Here is a 26,362-nt window from a genome sequence, read left to right on the forward strand (position 1 = left end):
AACGCTGCACCCCTTGCGAGAAGGACTGCTCGCACGTACGGCTGCTTTTACCGGGGGCTGTCGTGACAGAAAACGGCAATGATGCACTTGGGGATACTTTCTATGAGATGGGAACGGGGCATTGCTTAACAAAGCAAGGCTACAGGCTTCCCAGCATACCACTGCGCTGGCAATTAAATAAGCCTCTGAGCCACATGTGACTGTGCCTTAAGAAATTAGTGTGATTCAGAATGATTTGGGTAGAGGAAAATATTCCCTTAAAGGATCCTGCCTGGGCTGCTCAATGCACGGAGGGTGGGAGAGGAGAGTTTCCCAGTCCTTGTGCAAAGGTGAACTCTGCCCAGAAAGAAGAAATCCGAGCCCACTGCAGCCACCTAAGGGCATTCCACCAACTAAAATGGAAAATTAATTAAGAGAGTGAATCATTTTCTGAGACTTACTCAGTTTTGTAAAGCTTTAGCGTTCGTCTTTTCTGTCAGTAGAGAAGCCCTTGATCCAACACAGTGTTTACAGCCACGTTTCCATAGAGCCCTGGCGTGCAGAGCCAGCTTGTGCGAATGACCTGCAAGACCTGTTTACAGACCTCCATTACAGAGCCTCTCATTTTCTTGGATGATTATCCTAGGTGTCAAATAAAGCTAGATTACCTGTTTTATGTCTTAGAATGATAAGCAAGCCAAAGCAAGTCATTTGGCTCATGTAGTTATGCAGGTATACCTAGATATATGCATACATACATTATTCCAAACACTCAAGGCAATCTCACAGCCTTTCTTGTTGAGATTTCGAAATCTTTCCATTTTACCAAAACGTCCCTCTTGGTAAGGCGATGCTGGAGTTTCGGCTTCTCTTGGCTGAGCTGCAGAGCTAGTTTGCAAGAGTTAATAGAGGATGGCGAGGGCACAGCACCGGGGTCTCAAGGGGGCAAGAAGCCCTTCTCCCAGAGGACCGGTATGGTCCTTGCTGATGGAAGGGGTGTCTCATTCACGACGCGGCTTGGCTCAACGGCGGTGCCTGCGATGCTAACAGGAGGCGGAGGGGAAGCATGTGCTGACAGAGCTCATTGCTGGGAAGCTTATAAATGATTCCTGGCACCACAGTTGGCAGTGGCCAGTGTTACCAGTCCTACCATTGCATAACACCTGCACTTTGCCACAATCACCAAAACAATCAAGCCAGAGGAGCATGCTAACGCTTGTTGGAGAATAAACTCAGCAGTCACTCTAATATCACACACTTTTCCAGCTTGCAGCTCCACCTCCTTCGCCTTCTCTGCCCTGGGACGAGTGGGCTCCTGCGCCGGTCCCCGGAGGCCCCACCTTCCCGGGCGTGGTGGGGACCCATCCCTGCTTCCCCTGGGCAGAGATGTGCTCAGGCTTCGGGATGCGCTGACTCAGTGATGCACGGCTGATTGCGAGCGGCAGTTTCAGCCAGCCAGCCAGCTCCAGCTAGTGTATAATATGCATTTACCAACAAACAGACACAACCACAAGCTTCTTTTATAAATGGATTCCAGAGCCCGGCCGGCGGAGAGCTGGCTCGGGCTGGAGACTGGCACAGTGCAAATGAGGGTACGTGGGAGGCCTGCGCAACGATGGCCTTTGCGCTCCCACAGCTTGGGTCAGCTAAATTCTCAGCGAAGCCCCATTCCTCAGCATAATCGAGGGATGCTCAGAGGCTGCTCTAATTAAAACAGATTGCCGCAGCCCCGGGGAGGCTGTTACAGGAAAGAGAGTTCAGCTGGACCTAGGGAAGCTCTAGGAAAACCCCCTTTCTCTTCCACCTCTTCTGATATACTACTTCATGCCCTCAAAGGATCCACTTCTCAAAGGTACGCCCTAAAAGCCAACAGATTCGAGTCCCTGCAGGACGAGCCCCAGATGGAAGTAGCCCTTGCAAGAGTCTCAAGTCCTCACTTGAGAGCAGCTCGCTCTCCTTCCCTAAAAAAGATGTTCTAGCTGACGTGCTGCTCCTCTCATCCGATGAGGCAATATCCCCCGAGAAGAGAGGGTGTCTCTCGCATAGACAAGCTATTCAGAGACTGCTGGGCCCGATCCAAAATCAATTGAAGTACATGGCGAGCCTTTCCACTGATTCCAAAGAGGTTTGAATTAGGCCCAAACGTCAAAGCCAACACCATAAACTCTGCCTGGAAGCCAATACGCAGCCAAGTACCGATTCCTCAGCATCGGTGTCATGTGCTTCCAGCGAGATACCCCGCTTACTCAGCAGGATGCCTTCAGCACCGGCTCCTCCTTTCCCAGAGGATTTAGCTCCCTTTACTGCATTGCGGTTCTCAAGTCTCCAGGTGACAAAAAACCATGGATTAAGAGCACCAAGGCCCACAGGCACGAGGAAAGGCCACAGCACTCGCCACCAGGCAGAGGTGGGGTGGGGAAAAAAAGGCCAAAAATCAACAAATCAACAAAGTTCCTACGCACAAGGAAGGGGGTCTCCGAGCTCACGGCCAATTACGTTAAACAGTGGAAAAATCTTTATTCCTCCGCAACCAAATGGAGCAAAATGATGACACAACGGCCTCAGTACTTTAATCAGCAGGACAAGTCAAGCCTTTTATTCCTTTGTATATTCCAGTCAATGGAAAGTTATTGCTTAATTAACCCCCTTGAATGAATACCTGATAATTAATAAACCCATATACTGTACCCCAAGGCTCTGAGTTTAAGAAATCTCTTCTGTTCAAGTATGAAAAAAGAAAACATGCTGAACTAATGGGAAATAATTCTGGTAGAAGGCAAACCAATTAGGATTAGTGAATTCCATTTCATTTAAAGTTCCAAGATAGAGAAGTAATTTATCTAGTAAATTAATAGTGTTAGTGACTTTCCTAATATATTAGCAAGTCTTTCGTATCATATTAGTGAAAACCAAGCTGGCTAATACAATAAAAGACTTATTATAAAGGTATGAAGGTTACTAATGTGATAAGATTTTTGCATCCAATTAGTATTAAAAGAACGCTGCTTTAAAATGGACTTTTATATTTATTTATATGATTACCCAGCCTACTGTAGAGGCCACAACTTTTATCTCAGCAAATTACTAATTCTCCTCCCAAATTTGGAGCTGCTGCGTGTTACGTTCCTCATGCAAAACTGCCTGCACGCCTGTATCTGCAGATCTGCATGGATAACTGACCCAGGTTATTTGGTCTGGCTGCATTGCGTTTAGCACAACACTACAGTGGTTTTGCATTCTCCCAGCTTTGGATCAGCCGGAGACCGGTCGAATCAGATACAGCAGCCTTTTGGCAAAACAATTACGCTGAAATTATCATATGGCAGCAAGCCAACGCCCCGTCTTGTCTGGTATCCTGTCTTCATCAGTTACTGGATCCTCCCACCCTTCTCTGGAGCAAGGTGAAAAATACCTGCTGCACCGAGCTGACGGAATAACCGACTTGTACGGGCATTTCTTCAGAGCCTAACCAGACAGTGGCTTCCTGACTGAAACAGCAAGGTTTATCTCCTTTTTAAAATCCTGAATTATAAACTTTATTATTATAATACAAACCCACGTGACTTATCCCCAACTAAGGCTATGCTAATGTGTCAGTGAGTTCCAGAGGTGACTTTTCAAGGGCGTGAAAAGGTATCTGCTTTGGTTAATTTTATAACGTGCTGTCTTTTACACTGTATGATCAGCTATCATATGAACACAGCTCGCTTTTTTTTGGCGAAAGATCTCAGCTACCTCCCAGTGCCTTTGCTGTGGGGTGCAGTAGCAAAAGAGCAGCTTTGCCTTCAGTGCCAACTGCAACCAAGGGTGCACACGGCGGCACACAAAAATGGGAAAAAAGAAGAACCAAAAAGAGGCTTTGCTACACTTTTTTGACCCATTGTTGTCCAAATGGGTAAAATTTTGGATCTGCAGATAGTTATTTATTCTTACCAACAGTTCTGGAGTATCTGCCTCTATATACGGCTTTGCAGTGTGTTTATGCACTGTTGGGAAAGAAGGTTTTCAGATCACCATAAAATGCCTTCTTACGGGGTTGGCAGTAGAATCGTACAGAATCAGAAACGTGCACGTGGGTACTTAGAAATAATTTGTATTAGAGAATATAATTGGTGCTATTTTTCATCTTTAAAGTTCCTGCAAGAGTAGTTTTCTGAGGTAGATCAAATTAGTAAAGTAGAAACAGATGCAGTCGATTGTCCATCATTCAGGTCGAGGTGCGGGTGCTAAAGACTGATCACAGTCAGGGGATGTGAACGTGAGAAGATATATTCCTGCACATTCCCCGAAATCGGAGCTGTGACTGATCTGATTCATCTCGTATCCTTAAATCACTGGAAATTGCCATAGTCTGGATTTCAGACTTACGTCCCGCTATTTCACCCCCATGAAAAGCACAACATCTTATACACCAGCCTGGAATTTTGCCTAGCTTTGCAATCCTCACACCACCGTAAGCTCCAAGCCAGGGACCGTGCAGGGCGATCCCAGGTGTGCGCAGGTGCGATATGCTGGGTTTATACCCATACATGAGTATAAGGAGCTGAAAAGATTAGGATAAATTCCACCCGAGAAGACAACACACACTTATTTTTTTTCAGCCCCCTCCCATAAATTCAGACCAACGGAATTCCTGGTGAGGAATTCCTGGGAATTCCTCAGTCTTTTCAGAACGCTAAAACTGCATCTTTTGCTGCAGCAGGCAACCCGAGCCATCATCGAGACAATTGCTACTGGTAAATTTAATACAGAACCTCTACCTCCCCGAGTGTAGGAAGAATAATTACGCAAGCACATTAACAGGTATATTTAACTTAATAACTCATATATTGCCCTTGTGGGGGTGAGAAAGGATCCCACATCATTAGACCAGCATATAGCTAGCCAAATCTGTTCGTGTCCCTCTTTTTGACACGTCAGATCACGACCATCATTTCTGGATGGAGCCATAGCAAAAAATGGAGTTATTGAAATTATTTCAGGGTAGAGGCAAAAAGGAGGGAACAGGGACAGCGGAAGGGAGTGAGGAAGTCAGAGGGAAAAACAGGAACAAAAAAGAGTAAACAGAAACAGAGAGACAAGCAGGACTAGGCACATCAGGTATCTTTTAAGTCTACGAGCTCTACAGACCTCATCGGGGAGAAGGCATAAGGTAGGGACAAGGCTGGGATGGAGGCTCGGGCCATAGTAACGGAGAGCTGGTGGTCCAGGGTTTGAGCCGACCCCTGGAGCAGACGGTGAAGGAGACTGAGGTCACAGGAGGCACCAGCGGAGCTGCTGGAAGAGCAGCTGGAGAAGGAGGAAGATTACCGGAGAGCAAGGAGTTATGGATGCCATAGGGAGGAAAAAAGTAAAATGACTGACTGTCAAACCAGCACATAAAATGAGACAGCTGAAGAGAGAGGTCAGGGGAACAACAAACAGCAGGGCGGCTGTGGGGGGTGGGGAAAGCGAGCACAGTCGTAGGAAATCAGATGATGATTTGATAAGGGAAACTCAGATGCAGAGGTCAAAGGGGAAAAAGTTGTTGGCGAAAAATAGGTCAAGGGAGCAGCCTGCCTTCATTATTTTGCTTTTCAAACCTTTAATTTAACAGTGCACAAAATGACATTTGTATTACCCTGCAACGCTGATGTAAAAATAGGCATAATCCTGGTTTTGTGACGATTAATGCAGTGTGAAAAAGATAATTAAATGAGGCCTGGCGTACTTTTGCTTTCTATGCCTCACTGCTACCTTCCGCGGCTCCTGCAATCTCCTTGAAAATGTACCAGGCTCTTCTACCACCATTTTATCACTTTTCCCGCGTTAACTTAGAGCTTTAGACCAGGAACAATTCCTCAGAGGGGGCAGAGCAGGAGCGAGAGCCGTGGCATGCCAGCACACCGTCTGCTACCTCGACTCGTGTCGTTACACGGCCCTTATATAAATTCCAGCACGTAAAGTCTTTTACTGGTAATGCTTACTCCTAATTAGCTAGTTCATGTAATAACAGCAACTTTTACCCCTTCTTCTGGTTAGAAAAAACCTTCGGCAGCTGAGTTCACTAGTGAAGGTGATGCACTTCACCAGCCCACCGTTTGAAATCTCGTTCCCGAGAAGCACGGGAGGGGAGCAGGGAACAGAGGCGTTCGGAAAACATTAAAAATACCCTGTAAAAAATATTTGCATATTTGTAGAAAATAGTTTTTTTTAAAGTTCTGCTTTGGAATTTTATCTCTATATTTTTGCCATTACAAAAAAATTAAAACATTAAAAAAAGGAACCAAATGCCTGAAAAAAGTCTTTCATAATTATTTTCTTTGCTGATGGCCTAGAAATTTGCTGGATTTGATCTGAAACGAACTGCAGACAAACGTCAGCTTACTCCTGACATCGTCAGAAATGGATTTTCTTCCTTTGTGCTGCCCCATACATAATCAAATCCACATTCAAAATACATAATGGCCTGCTGGTTTGAAATTATTGCTTGATCCTACGGCTGTGGAAAAGCAGTGGAGTCAGCCAGTGTTTCTTTGGGGTGCATCAGCGGCAGAGGCAGGACTAGAACTGAAGACACTGCAATACCTCCCTCTTCTCCTTCCAGCTCCCAAAGCAATAAAACCTTTCTATGCTAAATTAGACTATTGATCAGTGGCTACCATTCCTAATGGACATCCTGTCTCTCACGTCTGGGATTAGGATGTTCTTTCTGCTGCTGGATAATCTTAGTACTGTACAGTTGCTCTTTCTCTGCTAACGACTCGCTACAAGAAGAAGTATTTCCTGGTTGCTTTTGGTTTTTTGTAAAATCTCCTCAAGCAGGCTCACGTGAGAGGAGCTAGCGACAGCAATCTGTGATCTAATGCTATCTGATCACGTTCAATCTAACTACCAGGTACGTGTTTTATTTTCTATGAAGGGATGTTACATCATTAAACCACCATCTGCAACATGTTATAAGATACTTTGATAATTCAAGCTATCGTCATAATATTCATTAGAAAGCAACAGAAGAAAAAAATAAAGCCAAACCTTTCTTCCTGTTCTGGTGATGGTCAAATGATAAGCACGAACCAAAAGTCACACCCGCCAAACTTCTGAAAAAGTCAAATACAGCCTGCGTGGGCAAGCTTTAAGCTAGGGTAGCCCCAACGCAACCAAACTCAAGCTCTCTGGGATTACAGGAGAACTGGGGCAAGAGACTCCTTTCCCTGTGACCCAACACCCACACGTGCTCTCACACGACCAGGTGAACATACGCCACGTGCTCAGCAAATCCTGCGTTTTGGCGCAAAGCGGTCAGGCGGCGAGTGGAGACGAGGCAAGAGAGTCCATAGAGCAGTTCCCCAGCTCTTGGCCACGTCTGAAGGCTGCCGGGCAAGGAAGATAATGGGAACAGCACGAGATAGCCTCAATACGTCTCTACCCCTTCCAGACAACATCGCTTTAGGGCAGTTCTTACAGATTCTTTCTCTTTTGGCCAGGGAAGAAGATGACACATCAATCAATGTTTTGCTACCTCAGTTGTAACCCTGCAGTGACTATATCATTATTGCCAGACTCAGGGCAATTTAAACTCAGTTCACTGAAATCTCCGAAATTCGCACACAGCTTTTGTCTGCAGATGCACCTATTCTGTTTTCACCCATCTTTTTTCCTAGTCGGAAAACGGCCGATAGCAAGCCAGGCTCCCAGGCTACGTCCCGGTAGCCGACTTGGCGTGTCACAGGTTAGCAAAGGGGAAAAAAGGAACCGTATCTCTGGCGAAGGCACCCTAAACTGGATCGTGCTAAACGTCAAGCACCGGTGGTGAATTAGCAGCCCTGCCACATGGCTGGAACAGTGGGTGTATTGGAGAGAGAAGCTAGCGCACTCCCTGCCTTCTCTAAAGCCCACCACCAGTGCCCAAACGGACGTCGAGAGAGGGCCTTTTTTTCTTTAAGTCTAAGCTGTTTTCTACCGCATTGTGGCCCGCAACTCGGCACGCAAAGATGAACTGTGGCATTCCGAGATAGCGACAGCTGCTGAAGAAACGCTGCGCTGTAAACACGCAATGATGCAGTGAACTGGCAAATCCATATGGCTGGTAAGATGACGAGGAGGAAGAAGAAAGAAGTATTTCAGGCTTTTTTTGGAACAAAGTAGATACTCAGTCGCTTGCTTCAGCTTACATGCCCTGATCACAGCTTTTTTCTTTAACGGAAAAAAGTTTTATATACACACATAAATATATATATATTTATATATATGTATTTTATATATATATTATTATCCTAGGATTGATCTACATGTGGCTGGAGAAGCAGAGGTGATATTTTCATATAGTACCATATTTCTGCTTCTTATTTCTTTGAGCTCTTTGGCTGAATAACCGATGTCTTGGAATTTTATTTTCACAGTACTAGCTCCTTCAAGCATCCCCCTAAAATCTATGTGCAGTTCTCCCCTCCCTTTTTCTGTGCAGATGGATAATCTCTGCACAAATACACCAGGGAAAGGTCAATCACTCACTTTTGCAGTGTCATCAGTCACGGGGGATGCTCTGTGTGTCAGAATAAATGAGCGTGGACAGGATGGACGTAGGACATCACTGAGGGAGACCCCGAAACCACATGGAAATGTTTATACAGCTTTTATATGCCCTCAAAATTGATGGATCTCAGCAAGCAGACACATCCATTGCTTTTAAAAATGCTGATAAATCCAAGTCCGTGACACACGCTTCTTAGGAAAGCAAGTATTATGGCTTTTTAAAAAACTGAATGAGGAAATGGAAACTTGCAGTCAGATCAATCCCCATTTTCAAACCTGGCTGCCACAGCTTGCATGCCGTCTCTGAGCGCAAGCTCCTACCACGAAGGTGGCACAGCTTCGCGAGCGTTATGTGTCAACTGGACTCTTCTCAGTCCAGCCGGTTTTGCTTGGGCCCTAAGTACAAAATGAAAAATCCCAATTTCGTCACACACATTTGAACTTACAGCCCAAAAGCAGACGGAAACAGAAGCTGAAGCCCGTGAGTCTGCTCTTTTGTACGGCACACTTCCACCTACCTTTAATCAATGCTGTCTGATACTCAACGAGTATGCAGTCCAGCACTGGCACCATTTCCCAATGCTCCATAATCATCCTTAGATTTTTATGGACAGTTTTCTCCCTGGCGATTTTTTTCCCTTGTCATTTAGTGCCACTATTTCAGATTTCCTCTTGCTGAACTGCTGGAATATCATCAGTGCATCTATATAGAGTATGAGAATATATTTGGAAAGCTTATTTCCAAGGGCCATTGCAGATGACTAACATTTTTACACTGCACAAAAGAAGAGAAAATAAATTTAGGAGTAGCAAATAGAGCCACTGTGTTATTTCCTTCCCTGTAAATAAATAGCTGTAACACTTATACTCCAATCGTGGAGCTGGGTATCCAGCATCTTTGTGGGGAAGGCACATTTCAAACAGCCATAAATGCTCACCCAAGACATTGACAATGAAGGCTTAAGACAGCACAAATTATAGGGAACATGAAAGAAGCCCTGCTTCCCTTGAAGACACCACCTGTTTAAGCACCTGGGAAAAATTATTCATAGCACTTTACCACTACACAGACAATAAAGATCCTATGGAAATGTCTTTGTTTAAAATCAACATTTATGGCCCAGATTTCATAGAAGTGTATGTGAATCCGAACTGATGCAACAAACGCAAAATGACGTCTTCAAAAACATGGGCCCTGCACGCCAGGCCCCAGCGCAAGTCAAACCATTTCAGCTCTAGAATCTCAAACTTTAGGTGCTGAGACCCGAGACCAGAATTTTCTTCCTTCTAATCTTCATTCTGGGTTGCTTCACCACAGTACATATTTATATAATGAATTTTTCCCTGTACAGAACTGCCCTCCTCAGTTGAATACCTATTAACTGGAAAATGGGAGCAGAACCCCTTGGCATTCATCCTAACGCCGCTACTCGGTTCCGTGTCCTTGCCCAAGTCACTGGAGATCTGATCCTCTAAGAGCCACCCAGACCTCTGTACGTGGCCCCCCTCCCTTTTCTGTGCCGATGGATAATCTCTATATAGAAGAGAAAGGCTCCATACGCACCAGGGAAAGGGAGAGAGGGGACAGACGTCAATAGCACGAGGACCCAGGCGATGTGCGTCCTCACGCCCATGCCTAGGAAACACGTTCAAGCCTTCGTTTCTCTGCGCTGTGCCTGATTTACCTATCTGCAGAATGGGAGCCGTAGTATTTCACATCACGCTTGATCACAGTTATAATTTAAAAGCCTTATGATGCTTCCACAGAAGTTTAAAATATTATGTTTAACAAGCACCGCATAATTTAATTTTGAGCTATAAATTTTACAGTTACCTTACACCGGTTTGATTTGTTTCTGAGTCCCGTTCAAAGATCTTCTGAAACCAATTAACGGGTGTTCTCCAGCGATCTCACATTGACTCTTTTGTTGCTGGCACCTTTTGTGAATAAACATTTCACCAAGGCGGAGAAAGCTTTCAGGTGCATTTGGCCTAAGTCACCGCACGGCAGAGGTGTCCCGTTGTCCAGATGTGTTTGGAAGGTGTCCTGCTGCAGAGGACTGCACATTCCTTAGGCGTAAGGGACTCAGGTGGTCCTAAGCAGCAGGAAGATGGAGACAAGGCACTTTTAGACCTTTTCTGAATCATTTGAGCATCCAACTAGAACTGTTCCCTTATACACAGGGCACAGCGCTGTGGGGTCAAATATGAGTAAAGATTTCTTGTCTGCTTTACAGCCATCATCGTGGTACCTCACCACACAGCACGCGATGGCACTACAGTAGAGTTCACGCTTCCTGTAACAACTCTTTTTAGTCACGTAGGAAACCTGACGACTTTGCTGTGCTTTCGAAGCTGAGGAAAATACCAGGAACTGTCCTCTCCCCCGCCACCACTTCCTTTAGCGAAACCCCAACACCCTTCACAGAAATAGGAAATGACTGTTACCTTCAGGCTTGCGGGTTTGCAGGTTATAGCCTTCTTTCTTTCCTGTTTAAAAAGTTGACTCTTCCTTCCATTTCTCTCTGTTTGCCTCCATCTTCCAAGTCCATTTGAATTGAATCTCCTCCTTCTGTTTGCTCCCACTTCTAAGTCAGAGTGCTTCAACCACCACGAAAGAGATGCCAACAGCTAAGTCCTTAAAAGAGCCAAAGGAGTGAGTCGAGTCAAGTTTGGTATTTTCATTACAAGAGAAATCCTCTACCGTACCCCTCCCAAACGTTGCTTCTCCAGAAGGAGTAACACTGGTGAAAAGACACGGAGAATCCTCCCGGCTAGAGCAGAACTCTGGCCTTTGAGAACAGGGTGAGTGGGTTTGTGGTGGGGTGAGGAGTTTGTCCCTGGTTTGCTGGAGCGTGCACGGACATCTCGGAACTCTTGCTACGGAAGCTGCTCCCTTGCCATGTTATAAAGGAGGACTATGTGGCATCACCACTGCAATATCGACAGGGTTACACTGCTTATGCAAGGAGAAAGTCACCTTCGCAGCGGCTGCTGTCATAATTTTACACCACGGGAAAGGGACTAAAAAGAGCAATTAAGACACAAGATGCTGCCGCGTTTTGAACTTTTTTCCTGTTACTTTTTTCACTGAGTAAAAAATAAGTCCTTAAAATGCTATCTAAGAAACCATGCAGTCGTTTAATGTTACTTGCAGTGCTTTATGCGGAAGATTTTTTCCTACTATTTGGTTGAGGATACAATCTGCCCTGGCAAGAGTTGCGGCGGGTTATTTTTCCAAGTGAATGAAAACACAGATACAAGCAGAAGTTACTGCAGCCACCGCCGCCTCATTTGCCCCTGCAGTCAGTCAGGTTGCTGCTGGTCCAAGCGCTCGGTTTTATCCAGGCAATACAACTGCAGGTGCAAAGCTTCAAGCTCATGTTTACACCCACCAGCGGGAGGTTCACCTTCCTAAATGCATCTGTCTATGTGCAAAGCACGGTAGGAAATGCCATAATAATGATACCTTCTCCAGCGCAGGCATGAATATTACCATGTCCCCTCTGCAGAGAAGAAAGTTAGCGCAGGAGCAAAAGTACATAACTTCAGGTCACAGCCATGGAACAAAAAAGGCAGGGTTTTCAGGAGTTCCTGTTCCTTAAGACCAGGTCTGCCTCTCCATTTTAACTTGCTTTTAAAAACAATTAAAAGTATTGAGAAACTTTATAAAAACCCACAAGCAGCTTTTGTGAATCTATTTCACATTTGTTTGTTCTACAGTTGCCAGAAGGTCTTTCGGTCTCCTTGTCGTTTTGCACTACATGACCTAAGTAACACTGATATTTATTGCTCATTTTCATTTAGCTCTTTGAAGGCCAATCCACTTAATGATCAGAAACCTCACACAATTTAGCAGATAACATCACTGCAGAGACTTGTTGGGAAGCTTTAATAAGTAAAATGAATACTAAGAGGTGGGCTGGGGTGATTGCTGTGTTTTAATCCTGGATGATAAGAATCAGAGTCATACCTGCCCATTCTTGCTCTGCGATTACAGAGACAGAGCAGTTCAAGTGGACACAAATTTTAGGGGATGTTGTTACAGTGACTACCTCAAGCACTTGTAAGACACGCATTATGATAATAACACCTGCCCTTAGTGTCACTTGTATTAACCCACACGCAGTTTCTCATGCGGTAGGTGAATCCTGTTACCTCTGATCTGCAGATGGGAAAACCACCGTGACCCCAGTCCCAGCAAGCCCCGGGCAGCCCCAGCAGGGCAGGGCACATGCTGCCAGCCAGCCCAGCACCCTCCCTCCACCCTCCCCAGCATCAGCACGGGGACCCGATGCCTCTGGAGCAGGTACTCGCACAAGCCACTGTCAGTAGGCAGCCGGCACAGGCGCTAAGGGAACCTGAACAAGGGTGGCCTTTCTGGATATAAAACACTTAGAGTATAAAAGGGAGCATCGTGGAGTACAAAAGGGAATCTAATAGAGAACTGCCTGTACAGGCAGGCAGTGAAACTCAGGAATTTGTTCAAGGTCATAGAGGAAATCTGTAGGGGAAGCAAAGAGGAGAATCTCGTTCCTCCGAGCCCTTAGTTCATGCCCCACCAGCTGGACGTGGCTCTGTGACATATGGAAAATACGCCTCTAGTCCCACTGCAAAATGCTTCAAATTACAAACTTCCTACTGCCCTCCCAGAGTGTTTTATTTGTGGAAACTTTAAAAAAAAACAGTCTCCATATAATAACCATGGAAAGTTGTTTTCTTGTAAAATTGTAAATAAAGCAGTATTTATATTATTGTTATAATCTCTCTGGTCCTCAGTGACAGGGTGACCCCCCTTGGCGTACGGAAATGGAGCAATTAATGAGTAATGGACCATTTCCTGATATGCATATGCTGCAGCCCATCTTTTGTTCTCAGATCTTCGGGGCCTATCTCTTATCGCAGGTCTTTTCCCCTATGGAGAAACACTTGGAGGTTGCTTTAGGTAACACAGCAATGGGTAATTTTCAAAGCACACGTAAATTAAAGAGTCTTTTCAGCAGTTTTGGGTATGCCATTACTGGATGACTGCGTCGGTAAATGATTTGACTCACCCTCAAGGAGTTTTAGTCTTAGAAATTTTTGGGTTTCAGACCTCTACTCACGAAATGAAGCAATAGGCACCACCACCCCATTGTCGTGAGTACCTTCAAGTCTCGCATGAAACCACCGGGTTCTGTTCTATAACCCGCGGTCTTTGCAGAAAATACCACTTTGAGGGCTGGGTTACGATTCGTCACCTCTCAGAAAAGGCCATATCCTAGGGTTTTTTTATTGTTTGGTTTTCGGGGATGTTTTCACCTTTCGTGTACAAACAGATGGCACTGGAACAACAGGTCCCTGTGCGCAAGGCAGGGTTTGGTGGATGCGCAGTTCTCCAGCGAGCATGAAACAAAATAAAACCAGATTGAAAACTTTCATTACCCAGCAATGCAAGTCGCAACAGCAGGGTTAAATCTGTTTCTATTTAGACAATATCTGGAATGGCGTTTTATTATACAGCCTGTAAAGCACTGCCTGTGCATGGGTGGAAAGTACATTGTCTCCTTAAATAAAGAACTGGGGCAGGATTGTTTGGCACTTTCTTTTTTCTTCTTCTTTTTTTTTCTCTAACCATAAACACAAAGTAACCATTTCTCCAAAACATTGAACTCTTTGTGGCCTTCCTAGAAACAATAAAAATATCCAAAAATAAACATCTACTTAGAATAAATATTAACTCAGAGACCTTTAAAATATGAAGAAAATAGTCTCTGCAATATAATCTCTTCCCTGATAATGCAAAAGCCACCCCATGGGGTTTAAAACTGAGGGATTTCAAGGCTTCAGGGTGTCTTATGATGCTCGCTCTGAGCAGGCTGAATGCCAGGCTTTGTGAATGGCTCTGTCTTAAAAGACAGAGTCCTAATCGCTTTCAACTTTTCTAATTCTTCACATTCCTTCCTAGCAAAATAACTGCCCGCCTTATAATGGTAGAAACATTTGGAGACTAAGAGAAACAAACAAAAAATAATCAATTTTCAAGGTCCACTTGCAGACAGAGGAACTGTTTATGAAACATTTACTGTTCAGTTGCAGGAGAAAATCTCATCTTAATGGCGAAAGGGGAAGCGTGGAAATACGGGGGAGAGGGTTTTTTTTTTGGGGGGGTGGGCACAGAAGCTCTCCTGGACTACAACCGAGATGATTGACTTTTCCAGCAAGCAGACCCCACCCGGGCCTCGACCAAGAAAACGGGAATTTTAAGCTCTGTGGAGCGAGGAGCGGGTGCTACCGACGCTCACACAAAGCGGGACGTGTTTGTTGCCCTCAAAGGGGTCCGTTTAGCTTGTAAAAACATCCCCCGCTTAAAGCTGGCCAGGCCAAACCCCAAATGCTTCTCCCAGGCAAATACCGGTTTCTGAACCAAAAATCTCCTGCTGGGTTCTGACACACCATATTTTACAGATTTCCCACTAACAGGGGACAAGAAACTGAAATTTCAAGCCAGTCTTTCTACACGAGGCCCGTTCTCAGCTTTCCCCCACACTCTGCACAAAACCTGGCACGGTTCGTGCAGCAGCGGCTGGTTCTCGTGGCCCCCGCGCTCTTCCCGGCGCTCCCCATCACGAAGGTCGACACAGTGGGGCAAGGCCTCTGATTAAAACCTCCTGGATTCATCAGAGTCAGCTGCCTGCGCTTCTGATCATAGCCACTCGTTTCTCTAAAACGATCTATCTCCTGCCCGTGAGGTTAGAGGTTGAGTATTTTGTTAGCTTTATCGCCTCTTGTATCTGGTTCTGATCTTTATCTTCTATGGTGATATTCTAAGAATTTAAAAAAAAAAAAAAAACACCAACCCAAAACCAACACAACAGCTTTTATTGCCTTAATTTAAAACTACGACTTGCTTTTCAATTCCAGTTAAATAATTCATTTAAATCCTGCCAGAGATGTTGAAAAACTAATGTGTACAGATGGGAAGCAACCTTTCTAAAAATACGAATGGAAAACATCCAGTCTTTCCTGTTATGTTTATAGTTTTGCCCTTACAGCGTAACATTAAAATTACCAACTCTCATGTGGTATAATTTGGTTACATCCCCTAAAGACACATGAAAGTAGTCCCAAAGGAACTATTTACTTTAGTGAGAATGGAAGGTGCTGAGTACATCACTCGGGAACATTTCTTTTTTGGTCATTAGTGGGCGGGAATATTGGTTTACTGCCCGAATGTCCCCAGACCTCCCTTCCACACCCATCAAGATGGAGCCTGGTGGGGTGGCCCAGCTCACAGGCCACCCTTACCCAGAGGTTTCATGTCTCTAGGTCTCGGGGTCCATCACCGTTGCACACACGGAGGGAATGAGTCGTGAGAGCAAAATATGGTTGTCCCCAGACTAGCGATGGGGTGAAAGGACTTGCACAAACGTAGTACATCCACGAGGGAGCAAAGACCAGAGCTCAGCTCTTCTGTCTCCAACAGCCGCTTGGAAACCACAAATGTTCCTCTTACTATTCCCAACCTGATGTGCAAAAAATTTCAGAAGTCTTCAGCAGTGGCCTAACTCTGCTGCCTTTGGGGCTAATAACAGAACTAGTGAGGTTTGCTCGAGGGCTCTGGAAAACCTGATCTGCTGCTAGTGAGCTGCTGAAGACCTGCCCCTGTGCATTTTCCGTATCTGTATTCAGCTTCTCACCGTCCCTCTGTCCCCAGCTTAGGAAGAGCTGGGCTGCAGTGCTGCTGTACGCCTGCGTCACCCCGCTTGGCTGTGGGCAACCATCAATTCCTGACGTGCAACAACAGGAAGAGTTCAGAATAAACACATTAAGCATCTTAAATTTGCAACTAAGTGCACAGGCTATTAGGCCCTGATATAGTACAACAGATAATTCAGTGCTTAACTTTAAACATACAAATAATACCACTGAATCCACTTTAACAAAATTATGTTGCATGCTTAACATTAAGCTCATGCTTAAGTGCCTGACTGATTAATTCTCTCCCTGCGTACTTTAACTCAAGTTTGTTTGGGGTCACTTGATGCCATCTCACACAGATACAAAAGAGCACAGCTTCTCTGAAACAGTAGACTGGAACCAGTTTTCGCACACTGGGAAGCTAACAGGCAAGTGAAGATTTGTTTTCCCATTAAATACGACCCTCCATTTCTTTCATTACATTTGCAGACAGTTTATCACGCGAGAAGCTGAAATTGGCAGTTCTCAAGATAGCACCGTTTCTGGATGTCACCTCAGTGCTGCCAGGGTCTGGGCTGCATTACCAGCCCTTAATGGCGAGGAATATACGCTAAGTATATTTCTGAAAATTTGTGTACAGCCTTGCTACAGTTGTTAAGCCAAGCAGTCAGAGCTAAAAGAGTCATTTTGTCTAGCTGGGCATTACACATCACACTTTCATGGTCTTCACTTTTAATGGTAAGATTTTGTCAGCTTCATAAATTGGTCCATCATGGGTAGTCAGAAGACTTGCAGAAAGCGGAAACTCCTGTGTATTGTCTTAAAGCATTTGCTTTGAAATAGCTCCCCTACAAATCTGTACAGATTTGAAATGGAACTTGGTAGGGCAGAAACATGAGCACATCGTCCTTTACAGATTCGCCCTCCTACAAGGAGTCAAGGAACGGATTCTCAGCGCAATCACGTGGGTTTCAGTGGGCTGCACTGCCTTGATAGGGACAATTCTCCAACCACCACCGCTACGGAATCTGCGCAGGTACCAACGAGGACTCGGTTTTGACTTGCATTACCCGTGCAAGGGAGTAAGAAACTTACCTACGAGACCCCAGGTCCCGCCGTGACGAACAAACGTCCCACGTGCAGGGACGAGTCCCAGCTCTGTCACTGGGCTTGCTTCTCCAGAGGAACTGACGCCGGTGAGCTGCAGGTCCCTTCCCCTTGGTGCAGGGAAGAAGTTGCGACCCACATGGCGATTCTCCTCTTGCCTCTCCTTACCCGGAGCTCTGTATAAAGCCACAACCTAATCCTCATAGCTGGTTTTGAAGAGTCAAGTTATAAAATCCAATAATGAGCTGAAGAAGCTAATTGCTGATATTCTGTTAAATAAAAAGAAAACAAAATGCTTTAATGATCTGTGTTGCACACTGCTCTAAATGTATATTCAAATAAAGCATGTATCTTATTGAACACATCCAATATTTGGCCTTCTAGATTCAGTATAAATAATTAGACCTGCCTCTCTTTAGACAAAGTATCGGTAGGGAAAGCTTTAAAAATATTTTCTTGTGAAATACAGTGCTATTTCTTTAAATAAAGGGCTCTGGCAGTTCTGTGAGGCAGTTAGCTTAGCACCATTAATACAGAATACAGTCTATCAGCATTTAGTGAACTCTCCGTGACCCTGGTGGAAAGTAACTCCTTTAGCTCATACTTATGAAAAATATTATTTAAAAATGCTGTTGAAATGTAAGCATCATTTATAGTCAGTGTAAAACCGGAGTGATATTGCCAGCTCCATCAAGCATTCAACCAAGGATGGGGACCGCTCATCTTCTTTTCTTGGGAACGTAGAGGAGCTCTGGGAGCCGGAAATGGGAGCTTCCCAAAACACCTCAGTTGTCTCCTGCCATGTGCACTCCGGGTTTCTCTTTTATTTGCTACGTATTTTGCCCTTCAGCAGAAATCTCTCGAAATTGGCCTATTTGCTAAGTTTTTAAATTCACCTGTTTTGCAACAAAGAAACAAATGTATGCTATGCACATGAGTAGGTCCTGATGTGCCAAGACATGGCCTTTGAAGGTCACGGCTCCTCCCTTGGAGAAGGGCATCTTGGTCAGGAAGGATCTGGGAGGGGAAGTCCAGGGCTGTGTCTCCTCTTCCTGCCTTGCGGAGGAGGAAATTTTAATACCTCTCTGCCAACAAAAGATAGTAAAGGACTTCTTTTGGTCATTCAAAAACACAGATCTTTGGCTTGCTGAACTCACATCAGCAGTACTATCCACAGGATTACGCTAGCGTGTAATGGCTGTCCACCAAGTAGGACACGAGGTCATATAAGAATATGAAGAAACAATTCGAGCTGACTTTTTGCCATGCTACGTAGCTATCTAGGTCCAGATCCACAGTGCTCCAAGTGCCCACCTAAGATGCCTACTTTAGGATCTTTGTTACCTTGGGCTCCTTCTAGAGCCAGTGGATGGACAGGCACCCACAGCGGACAAACAGACTTCCCTGAGGTGTCTCTGGGAATGCCTGTCTCTCCCGACTGAATATGTAAGGGAGCTTATGTGCCTCATTTAGGCTCCTAATTTAGACATTTCATTTAATCCAGGCCTTAGTCCAAGCTTTGGCAGCTGTGAACTGAACTTAAGAAGCTCTCGCAAGCTCCTTATTTGTGTAACGTTCAGGAAATACATCTGGCGACAGGGGCTGAGCCCTCAGCCCGCAGCTTCGGTGCTTTTGTGGAGCGAGCACACAAGGATTGTCTGTCTGAACCCTCTATGTCAGAGAAAGGGGTTTTCCACATTTGGAAGAGGGCCACCACTGGAAGCTGAACCTGGCCAGACCAGTTAGTAACATTTTCACGATAAACAAAGAAGTGCATTGCTTGGGCCACTGGCTGATTATAATAGCTATGAAATTACCCAATTTAGTTCACCACGTCAATAAAATTTATACGAAAATACCACCAGAATCTTGGCTAGCATATGGATAACTGTATGAAAGTTACCCAAGCCAATGTGACAACCATTTAAGAGGACTAACCTCTGTCATACGGTTTTCATTTTATGTGCATGCTATACAAACACAACCGCCACAAATATGCATTACAGGCTGCCTGGGACTCACTCCTGAGGTGAATTAGCACTGTAGTCTGACCTGTTGAAAAGCTTAACCTTTAACCTGCCAGGCAATGGCGGTTGCAATTTGCAAGCCATTCTTGTGTTGAGTGGCTGAAAACATACTTATTTACTTGTGTAAAGCCATAAATGAAATGGGTTGGGTGAGCTCAGCTTACTTCCCAGTTCACAGACCATGTCGCAAAACACTACCACATGTTCAGCAAGTAATTCAGCGTGAGGACTGAACGCTACTGCACTGTGACCCAAATTCACTCTTCAGAGGAAGAGGAGCTGCTTCTAATCCGGAGCGAAAAGGAGAGAATGCAAAGTGACTTCCTTTTTAAGTAACTTCCCACTATGCTTCCAAGAAAAAGAAATTCAAAGAAATTGCTTGAAAATAAGTCATTTACCCTCATGAAAAATCTGCATAAGCTTATAGCTTGAGAAACTGAAATCCTCTGCGTAACCGCACTGATATACTTCTCATTAGCAATAGACGTTTCCTCTCGCTGCCCACTGGCGACTCTCAGCTCTGTAGGGTGAGGCATTAATTCACTCACTTTTCCATCTCATCTGCAAAGCCTGCCAGTGGTGCTATTTCGGATTAACTGTAGAGACGGAGTTGGGAGGTGGACAGAAATGCCATTTCCCACTCTCAGGTTTTGCAAGATTTATCACTTATCAGTTTTTGGAAAGATGCATGGTTTCAGGATGTGAAGCTCTCCCATGCTAGACCTGCTCTTGTCTATCAAATGAAGCCAAATCAGTAGATAACCCGGGTTTAGCAAACTGGATGTTTTGTAATGGAGATAGCTGGATAATAACTATTTCTAGATCAAAGTCAGTGACTAGGCGTTGCTCTTGGCTTGTTGGCTTTTCTGTCTGACTGTATAACCACAGGTAGGCTTGAGTTGCAAAATTCAGATCAGGATGCAAACTCCGTAATTTGGGCATTGTTTAGTTGCAGAGACCTGGTATGGTTCACGGAGAAGCGAGACCGGAATCGGGATGCTCAGAACCAGGTCTGGGTATGAATTATGGCCAGCCTGATCGTATGTTGCAAACCTGGTCCATCTTCTATCCCAAGTGAACAAGGAACTGCATCCCAGAGGAGTTTTCTGGTGCACCTAAAGCCACGTTTTGGGTTTTTCCCTTTCCCTGTACTTACTTACTCTTATGCGTTTGCACAGAGAGAAAACATACCTACCATAAAATTCTTCCTATTTTTGTTCTCTGATACTTTGGTTCTTGTTGGAATATTCTCTTTCCTTTAAGGTCCTACAACAAGAAGAGAAGAAAGAAAAAAGTGTTACAATATGTATTTCCTATGCTTCAGTAAAGACATAGACAAAAAGCTTTATTTCTCTCTTACTTCAGACGCTTTATGTTATCCAGAAAAAAGCTCCAAAGGAAGCCAGGAAGGCTTCAGGAGGGATGTGAGGGAACAGCACAATATACGTATTGCTGCTCTTGCCTGCTTTCACGTACATACCACAGGCAGCTGCAGTCCTACAAGTTTTAGGTTAAAATGGGACACAAACCCTGGGATATATCAAAAAATACGAAAAGATGACACAGCAAGCAACAGGGACAGAAGCGGATGGAGCAGAACACGGATGTACAGGGTTGGTTTACTACAGCTGTAGGCACACTGGAGCGTCCGCAGCCCGTGCTGGTACTGAGATCCTGCTTCCATTTGTTTTCTGAAATTGGGGTAAAATAATAGCACTAGCAGCAATAATAATAATAAAAACAGCACCACGGTTTCAGGCTGTGTGACAACCTACTTTCTGAATATTGGTGAGAAGCGCAAGGTGTGTTTTTAGAAGAAACTTTAATGAAAAACCTTGGGTCTAAAATTGCAGTTTGCAGCAAAGCTAATCTTGGATGGGATCCATGTCACATTCTTTCGCCATATTCAAAAGCTGGTTTCATTGGTGAATATCAGCATTTGAAACAATATTACTTTTAAAGCTAGGGTTGTATTTGTTGATTATGCAGAAAGAAGCAGATTTCCTTCAAAGAGAGGAACGAGTATTCCCCACTGGTTGGGAACTGGCTATGATAGCTCTGCACTCAGAGCCTGGCAATAACTACACCTTGGGTTTTGCGGTCATTTTGGATTGGTGTGAACATGATAAATGACACGTTTTAATTTGAACTATTGCTCAGCAGGCCTGTTCAGGTAGGCAATAATTCACTCGAGCAGGCAATAAACCTGAACAGGCAATAGCCCACACTTTGAAGTATGCCAGCAAACTCTTTAGCAACAAAATAAATATGTACATGAACTTCCGCCATAAATTGTCTTTGGTGAGGCAGACCTAGTAAGAGTTTCAGAGCTGGCTTTTCAGGTACTCGTGAGGAGCAGAATGAGTCAGTGGGCAGATCCTCCTACAGCGTTAATTCTTTGAAGCTGGACTAACGAACTGGTCCAACATCCACTAAAGGCAGCCAGGAGTCTTCTGTTCAATGAAGGCAGAATGACTAAGCTGGTAGGGCAGTTCGGTCCTTTTACTAACGAAGTAAATTGCCTTCCCATGAAACCACGGACTTATAAATGAGCCTATTCCTATGCAGTCGAGCAAACTCCAAAAACGCAGCACCAACGTGCAGAGTAGCTTTGCTGCAGCTCAGAAGAGATACAGGAGGGTCCAAGGGGCTCTGATTCTCAGGGCTCCGGAAACCGACCGGCGAAACCATGTTTGCCCAGCAGCTTTCTTCACAGCACCCTTCTGACTGCTTTTGAACAAGGCCGTTTGTTAGGTATTACATTGCTTTTACATTACAACTACAACATTTTCAACCTTTGGGCAAATGCATGCATTGCTTTAGTTACTCAAACCACTATGTTTTGTGCAAATTACTCCAGACCTGGTGGTAACGTGCTTCCATCACTGTGGGATGCTGTTGTAAAGGAAAGCAGAGGTGCCACCGTTTCCTTTTCTTTTGACTGCCAGTTGGCTTTATTTTTATAGGCCGGGACCTATAGTGTTATCACTGATTACCCTAATGGACGTTAACTTGCTATAGAAGGGGAAAAATAACGCAGAGAGCAACATGACTCAAGCCAACTTGCTTGAGGTTGGTGCATGTGAAACTCTTTTGCCTTCTGCTTTATAATAAACAAGGGAAAGAATTCAAAGTCAGACAAAAAACCAGCAACAGACTGAATGGAAAGAGACAGTTTATCATCAACTGGAGACAGCTGCGAGTCCTGCCTGTTCTGCTGCCCAACCATGCTTTCACACCAGAGGTATTCTGAGATACTTCAGCCTCTGAGACTGTCCCTAGCGCAGGACGAGCCCCCACCTGTTTTCAGAAACATCTCCATCAAACCGTCCTGGAGGACAGGGCAGCGTGGGACACCATCCTCCAGCTGTGGGGAGAAACCTTTCAGCGGTGATTCACCGTGAACAGCATAATGTTGTTTGCCTCCTCACTGACAACCATTTACCTTTAGAAACGCACAGAAAACGAGTTTTGCGCTGGGCTTTGAATCCAGAGTTACATTCTTTCCTTGCTTCAAGTTGCCCGGCTCTGTCATTCTGGTTTGATCCATCCCAGGAACAAGATCCAGCAGCTTCCCTCAGATGCGAATCTGGACCTGAAAGCCTTCCTTCTCCCTTCCCGCGCCATCTGGGAGCTGGGATTTTCCATCTTTTGTTAAAATAGTTACTTACAAAAGGAGGAAAGGGTTGAGGGCAGTTCACCACGTTTATTTCACTTGGTATGTGTTTGCCTTTGCTTTAACACAGGCTGTTTTCATGCCAAATGACAGTTCTATTTGTTCCCCCACCCCCTTTTTTTTGTGTAGCTTATGTAGAACATCTGGTTTTAAAAGTGTCGCAATTTCTAAACATATTCTAATGCTCTTGGGATCAGAATATCAACAACTGTCTATTGCGGTAAACCGCATGTCTGGAAAACATTCCTGCAAACTGAGTTCTTAAATAAACATAAAGCATCTATAACACATAATGCAAAGCAACATTCACTCGTAAACTCAATATTTAGACCAGATGAGGTGCAAAATATGGTTTTTCTGGACTGAGCCATCACGATTTACAATAACATTGACAGGCTTTCCGTTGTATACAAGAGAGGGCAGAGGTGTGGCACGCAGATTGGAGCCGTTCCTTAAGTGCTCATTCCGCATTTAAGTCCCATCTTGCGAACTTTTCTTGCATTGGTTGGAGAAAGGAGACCAGGAGTATGTCCTCTGAAAAATTTCTGCTGTTATTAGAAAGTGGGGATCTAAAAAGGAACTGTAAAAGACCGACAAATTAGAAAAGCCTGTATCTGATAAGCCTGATCATCTTGTGTAATATCTGCATCTATGCTAATTATCCGCATACATGTGTCTGAAATCCAGAGGCAATTCCGAGATAGCTTAAAGATTAAATAAACTGCATAAGATGGTGAAAGGAAAATTGCAGTAAATTGGTCTGAGTGGGAAGCTTTTGTTATTTTCAATCATTATTATTATTTATAGGGTGTGGAAAGTGGAACCATAAGAAACTTCATAGAGATATGCCATCATACTTTAAAAAAAAAATGGTTTCACTTTGAAAACCCCCTCCACACTGGTTTCAGAAGCATTTGCTCTACTTTTAATGAGGAATAGTACCAAAGCGAATAATCGCTTCAAATCACTTTTTAGGAGTATTGGTGGCTGATGAGGTTGGTTGACTGGAAATGGAAATGCTGAAAACTCATTAAACTATTGCTAAATGCTATAAATATATTTTGATTATTCTTCCAGATTGCTATTTCTTAAAAATATTACTTTCTTATCCTTAAAAAGGCCACCGAATGCTTACTTCCAATTAATTCTTTAAGAATTTCCACTCTAAACTGAATGCAAAAATGTTTTATGAGGAGAAAAGATGAATATATACGCTTAGGCTGATGTAATTACATCTGAAGTTTACTGAGAAGTCTACTGAATCCACCTCCTGCGGCATCTCAAAGTTAAGGTTTATCAAGAGAAAACTGAAAAATTAAGTCAAGCCTTATCATTTCATTCCCTAATATTAAAAAGGGCTGGATCCTTTTTTTGATGATTAACATCTGGAGTTATGTAAGGTAAGATAAGGGTATTAGAACACCTCACTTCCCTGTATAAAGAAGATCATCTGAAGAGCGTGGAAATGAGGGCCTCCACCCTACTACCCCATTATGCAACTGAGAAGATGTTTTGGCCCCAAACCCGCACACATCAGGATGAAACCACCTCCCTTGCATGTTCACCACTGGAAATATGCACCACAGGCTGGACCTAAGTGATTATTCGGGGACGGAACCCTCTTCAAGACTGAAGACCTCTTTTGAGGTTGGTGGAATTTCAGGTCTCACAAGGATAGATGCTTCTGTTCTATTTTTAATCCCCCTCTTCCATGATAAATTCAAACTTTCGCATTGCTAGGGTGGGCTACTGGGCTGATCCGGTGTAACTGAAACTGATTCTCCCTTGAAGCTCAAACAAATGGTTTCTAGAAAGCAGAGCCATTTGCAGTTTACTGGAAGCGAGTAAAATTTTAACAAATCAACCCGAGTGAAAAAGGCTGAGCATTCAGCCGAACATATATCAAGCTTGAAACAACTGTGCTCTAATGCAAAGCAGATCTGTGCCAACCTGCAGGGACTTCTCCATCGCGGCGCTCCCTCGGGATTTACCAGTGTGGCGTGGTTTGGGACGACCAAGCAGCTCAGCCTCTTGCTTCTGTGAGGGACGCTGGAGGAGCCGCGCTGTTAGCAATGACAATTAGCTGGCTGGTGTCACCCGTACAAAACAACTGCTTTTTGCCAAGTCTAATCACTATACTATGCGCCTCACCTTCCTGAATGAGAGGTCCTCGTTCAAGCATGTCGTTTATTCAAAAACACATGCTGCATTCATTATAGCTGAATATTAACGAACACCTTGAATTCTCGGAGCATTATTGGTATCAGGTCTCTTGGCTGCCTTATGGGAAGCTTGATGCCCGGCCAGGACTCAGATTACAAAGCACGCGCATCTTTCTTTCAATATATTGAAGAATCCACTCAACCTTACATATCCTCAAAGTGCTTCCTAAACATATGTGGTTTTTCCAAAATGTTTACGTTGGGATTGCAACGACTCTGGAAAACTCTGGCTTTCCTTTTCCAGAAGATGGAAAACAGGGATTACTCTACTTTTAAAAGGCATAATTATTTCATATTTTTTTCCTCAGGATTTTAGCAGTTTTAACAAAATCCTGTAAGAAAACATAAAGAACGAGCTTAGGTTGTATTATGCCCTCCTGCATTTGAGGTAATGACTACTGTATTGCCACAAACTCATAACTAGTCATATTTTCCAGGAATCTGATCTATCCATACGTTTGCATGACTTTCGTCACTTGAGCATTTGAAAACTTTGCAAACTGTTGTGTCTGGTCGTATAACTTTCCTGGGAAGCACAAATAAGTCTTTCATATTTTTAAAGGCTGCCAGCTGCCACGAGGGGTAAATAAAGTCGCAGAGGAAGTTTGTGGTTGTGTGACAGCAGAAGGTGGATCACCTGAATGCCAGTTCTACACCCTGCCTCTGAGATCGCCCTTGCTCTACACATGAAATAAAACCGCATCTTACTGAGAGACTCTTACCATAGTAAGATATTTCTTGAAGCTGCATCCAATGTAATATCGCATTTCTTCAAAGACCTCATTTCTTCAAAGTATTATGTCTTTGGCATTTTCTGTTGAGTAAACTGGAAATAAATGTTTCTGTTATTATTCCTAAGGTATAATATTTAGTATTTATTCCAAAGGGTCACGGACATCTCAACCTGGGGCCAAGATTATTCCCAGTTTCTGTTCCATCCTGTTGGCAGTTCATTCCCTTGACCTCAAGGACTGCCTTGTGGCCTCTGCAAAGACACCAACGGGCCCACCGGTGAGCCCTCCGGGGCAGCTGTAACCTTTGGAAATGACGACGGAGAGCACTCAAATGAGACACCCCTCGTGTGTCTCTAGAGGAAGGAGACAGCGCTTTTTTGAAGAGTTCAGATGTTCGCTGTCATGTAAATTCTGCAGTGAAAA

General features: G+C 44.3%; 2 long non-coding RNA genes across 4 annotated transcripts in view; both read right to left on the minus strand.

Moving 5' to 3' along the window:
- LOC134515559 (uncharacterized) overlaps positions 1-10,471 on the minus strand; it is a 58,964-nt gene extending 48,493 nt beyond the window's left edge. For 2 of the 3 annotated variants that reach the window (XR_010071051.1, XR_010071050.1), the window contains exon 1: positions 10,328-10,471. This is a non-coding gene — a long non-coding RNA (uncharacterized LOC134515559). Of the gene's footprint in view, positions 1-9,011; positions 9,130-10,327 lie in introns of those variants that run through there. The other variant, XR_010071052.1, reaches the window with a different exon arrangement.
- Positions 10,472-10,499: 28 nt separating this feature from the next.
- LOC134515560 (uncharacterized) lies at positions 10,500-26,059 on the minus strand. Its single transcript, XR_010071053.1, has 7 exons — positions 25,928-26,059; positions 24,934-25,046; positions 22,753-23,563; positions 20,499-20,573; positions 17,269-17,549; positions 10,942-11,131; positions 10,500-10,589 (listed from the first exon to the last, which is right to left on the minus strand). It is a non-coding gene; the product is annotated as an uncharacterized LOC134515560 (long non-coding RNA).
- Positions 26,060-26,362: the final 303 nt, after the last annotated feature.

Source organism: Chroicocephalus ridibundus, chromosome 4, assembly GCF_963924245.1.
Source record: "Chroicocephalus ridibundus chromosome 4, bChrRid1.1, whole genome shotgun sequence".
Lineage (NCBI taxonomy): Eukaryota > Metazoa > Chordata > Aves > Charadriiformes > Laridae > Chroicocephalus > Chroicocephalus ridibundus.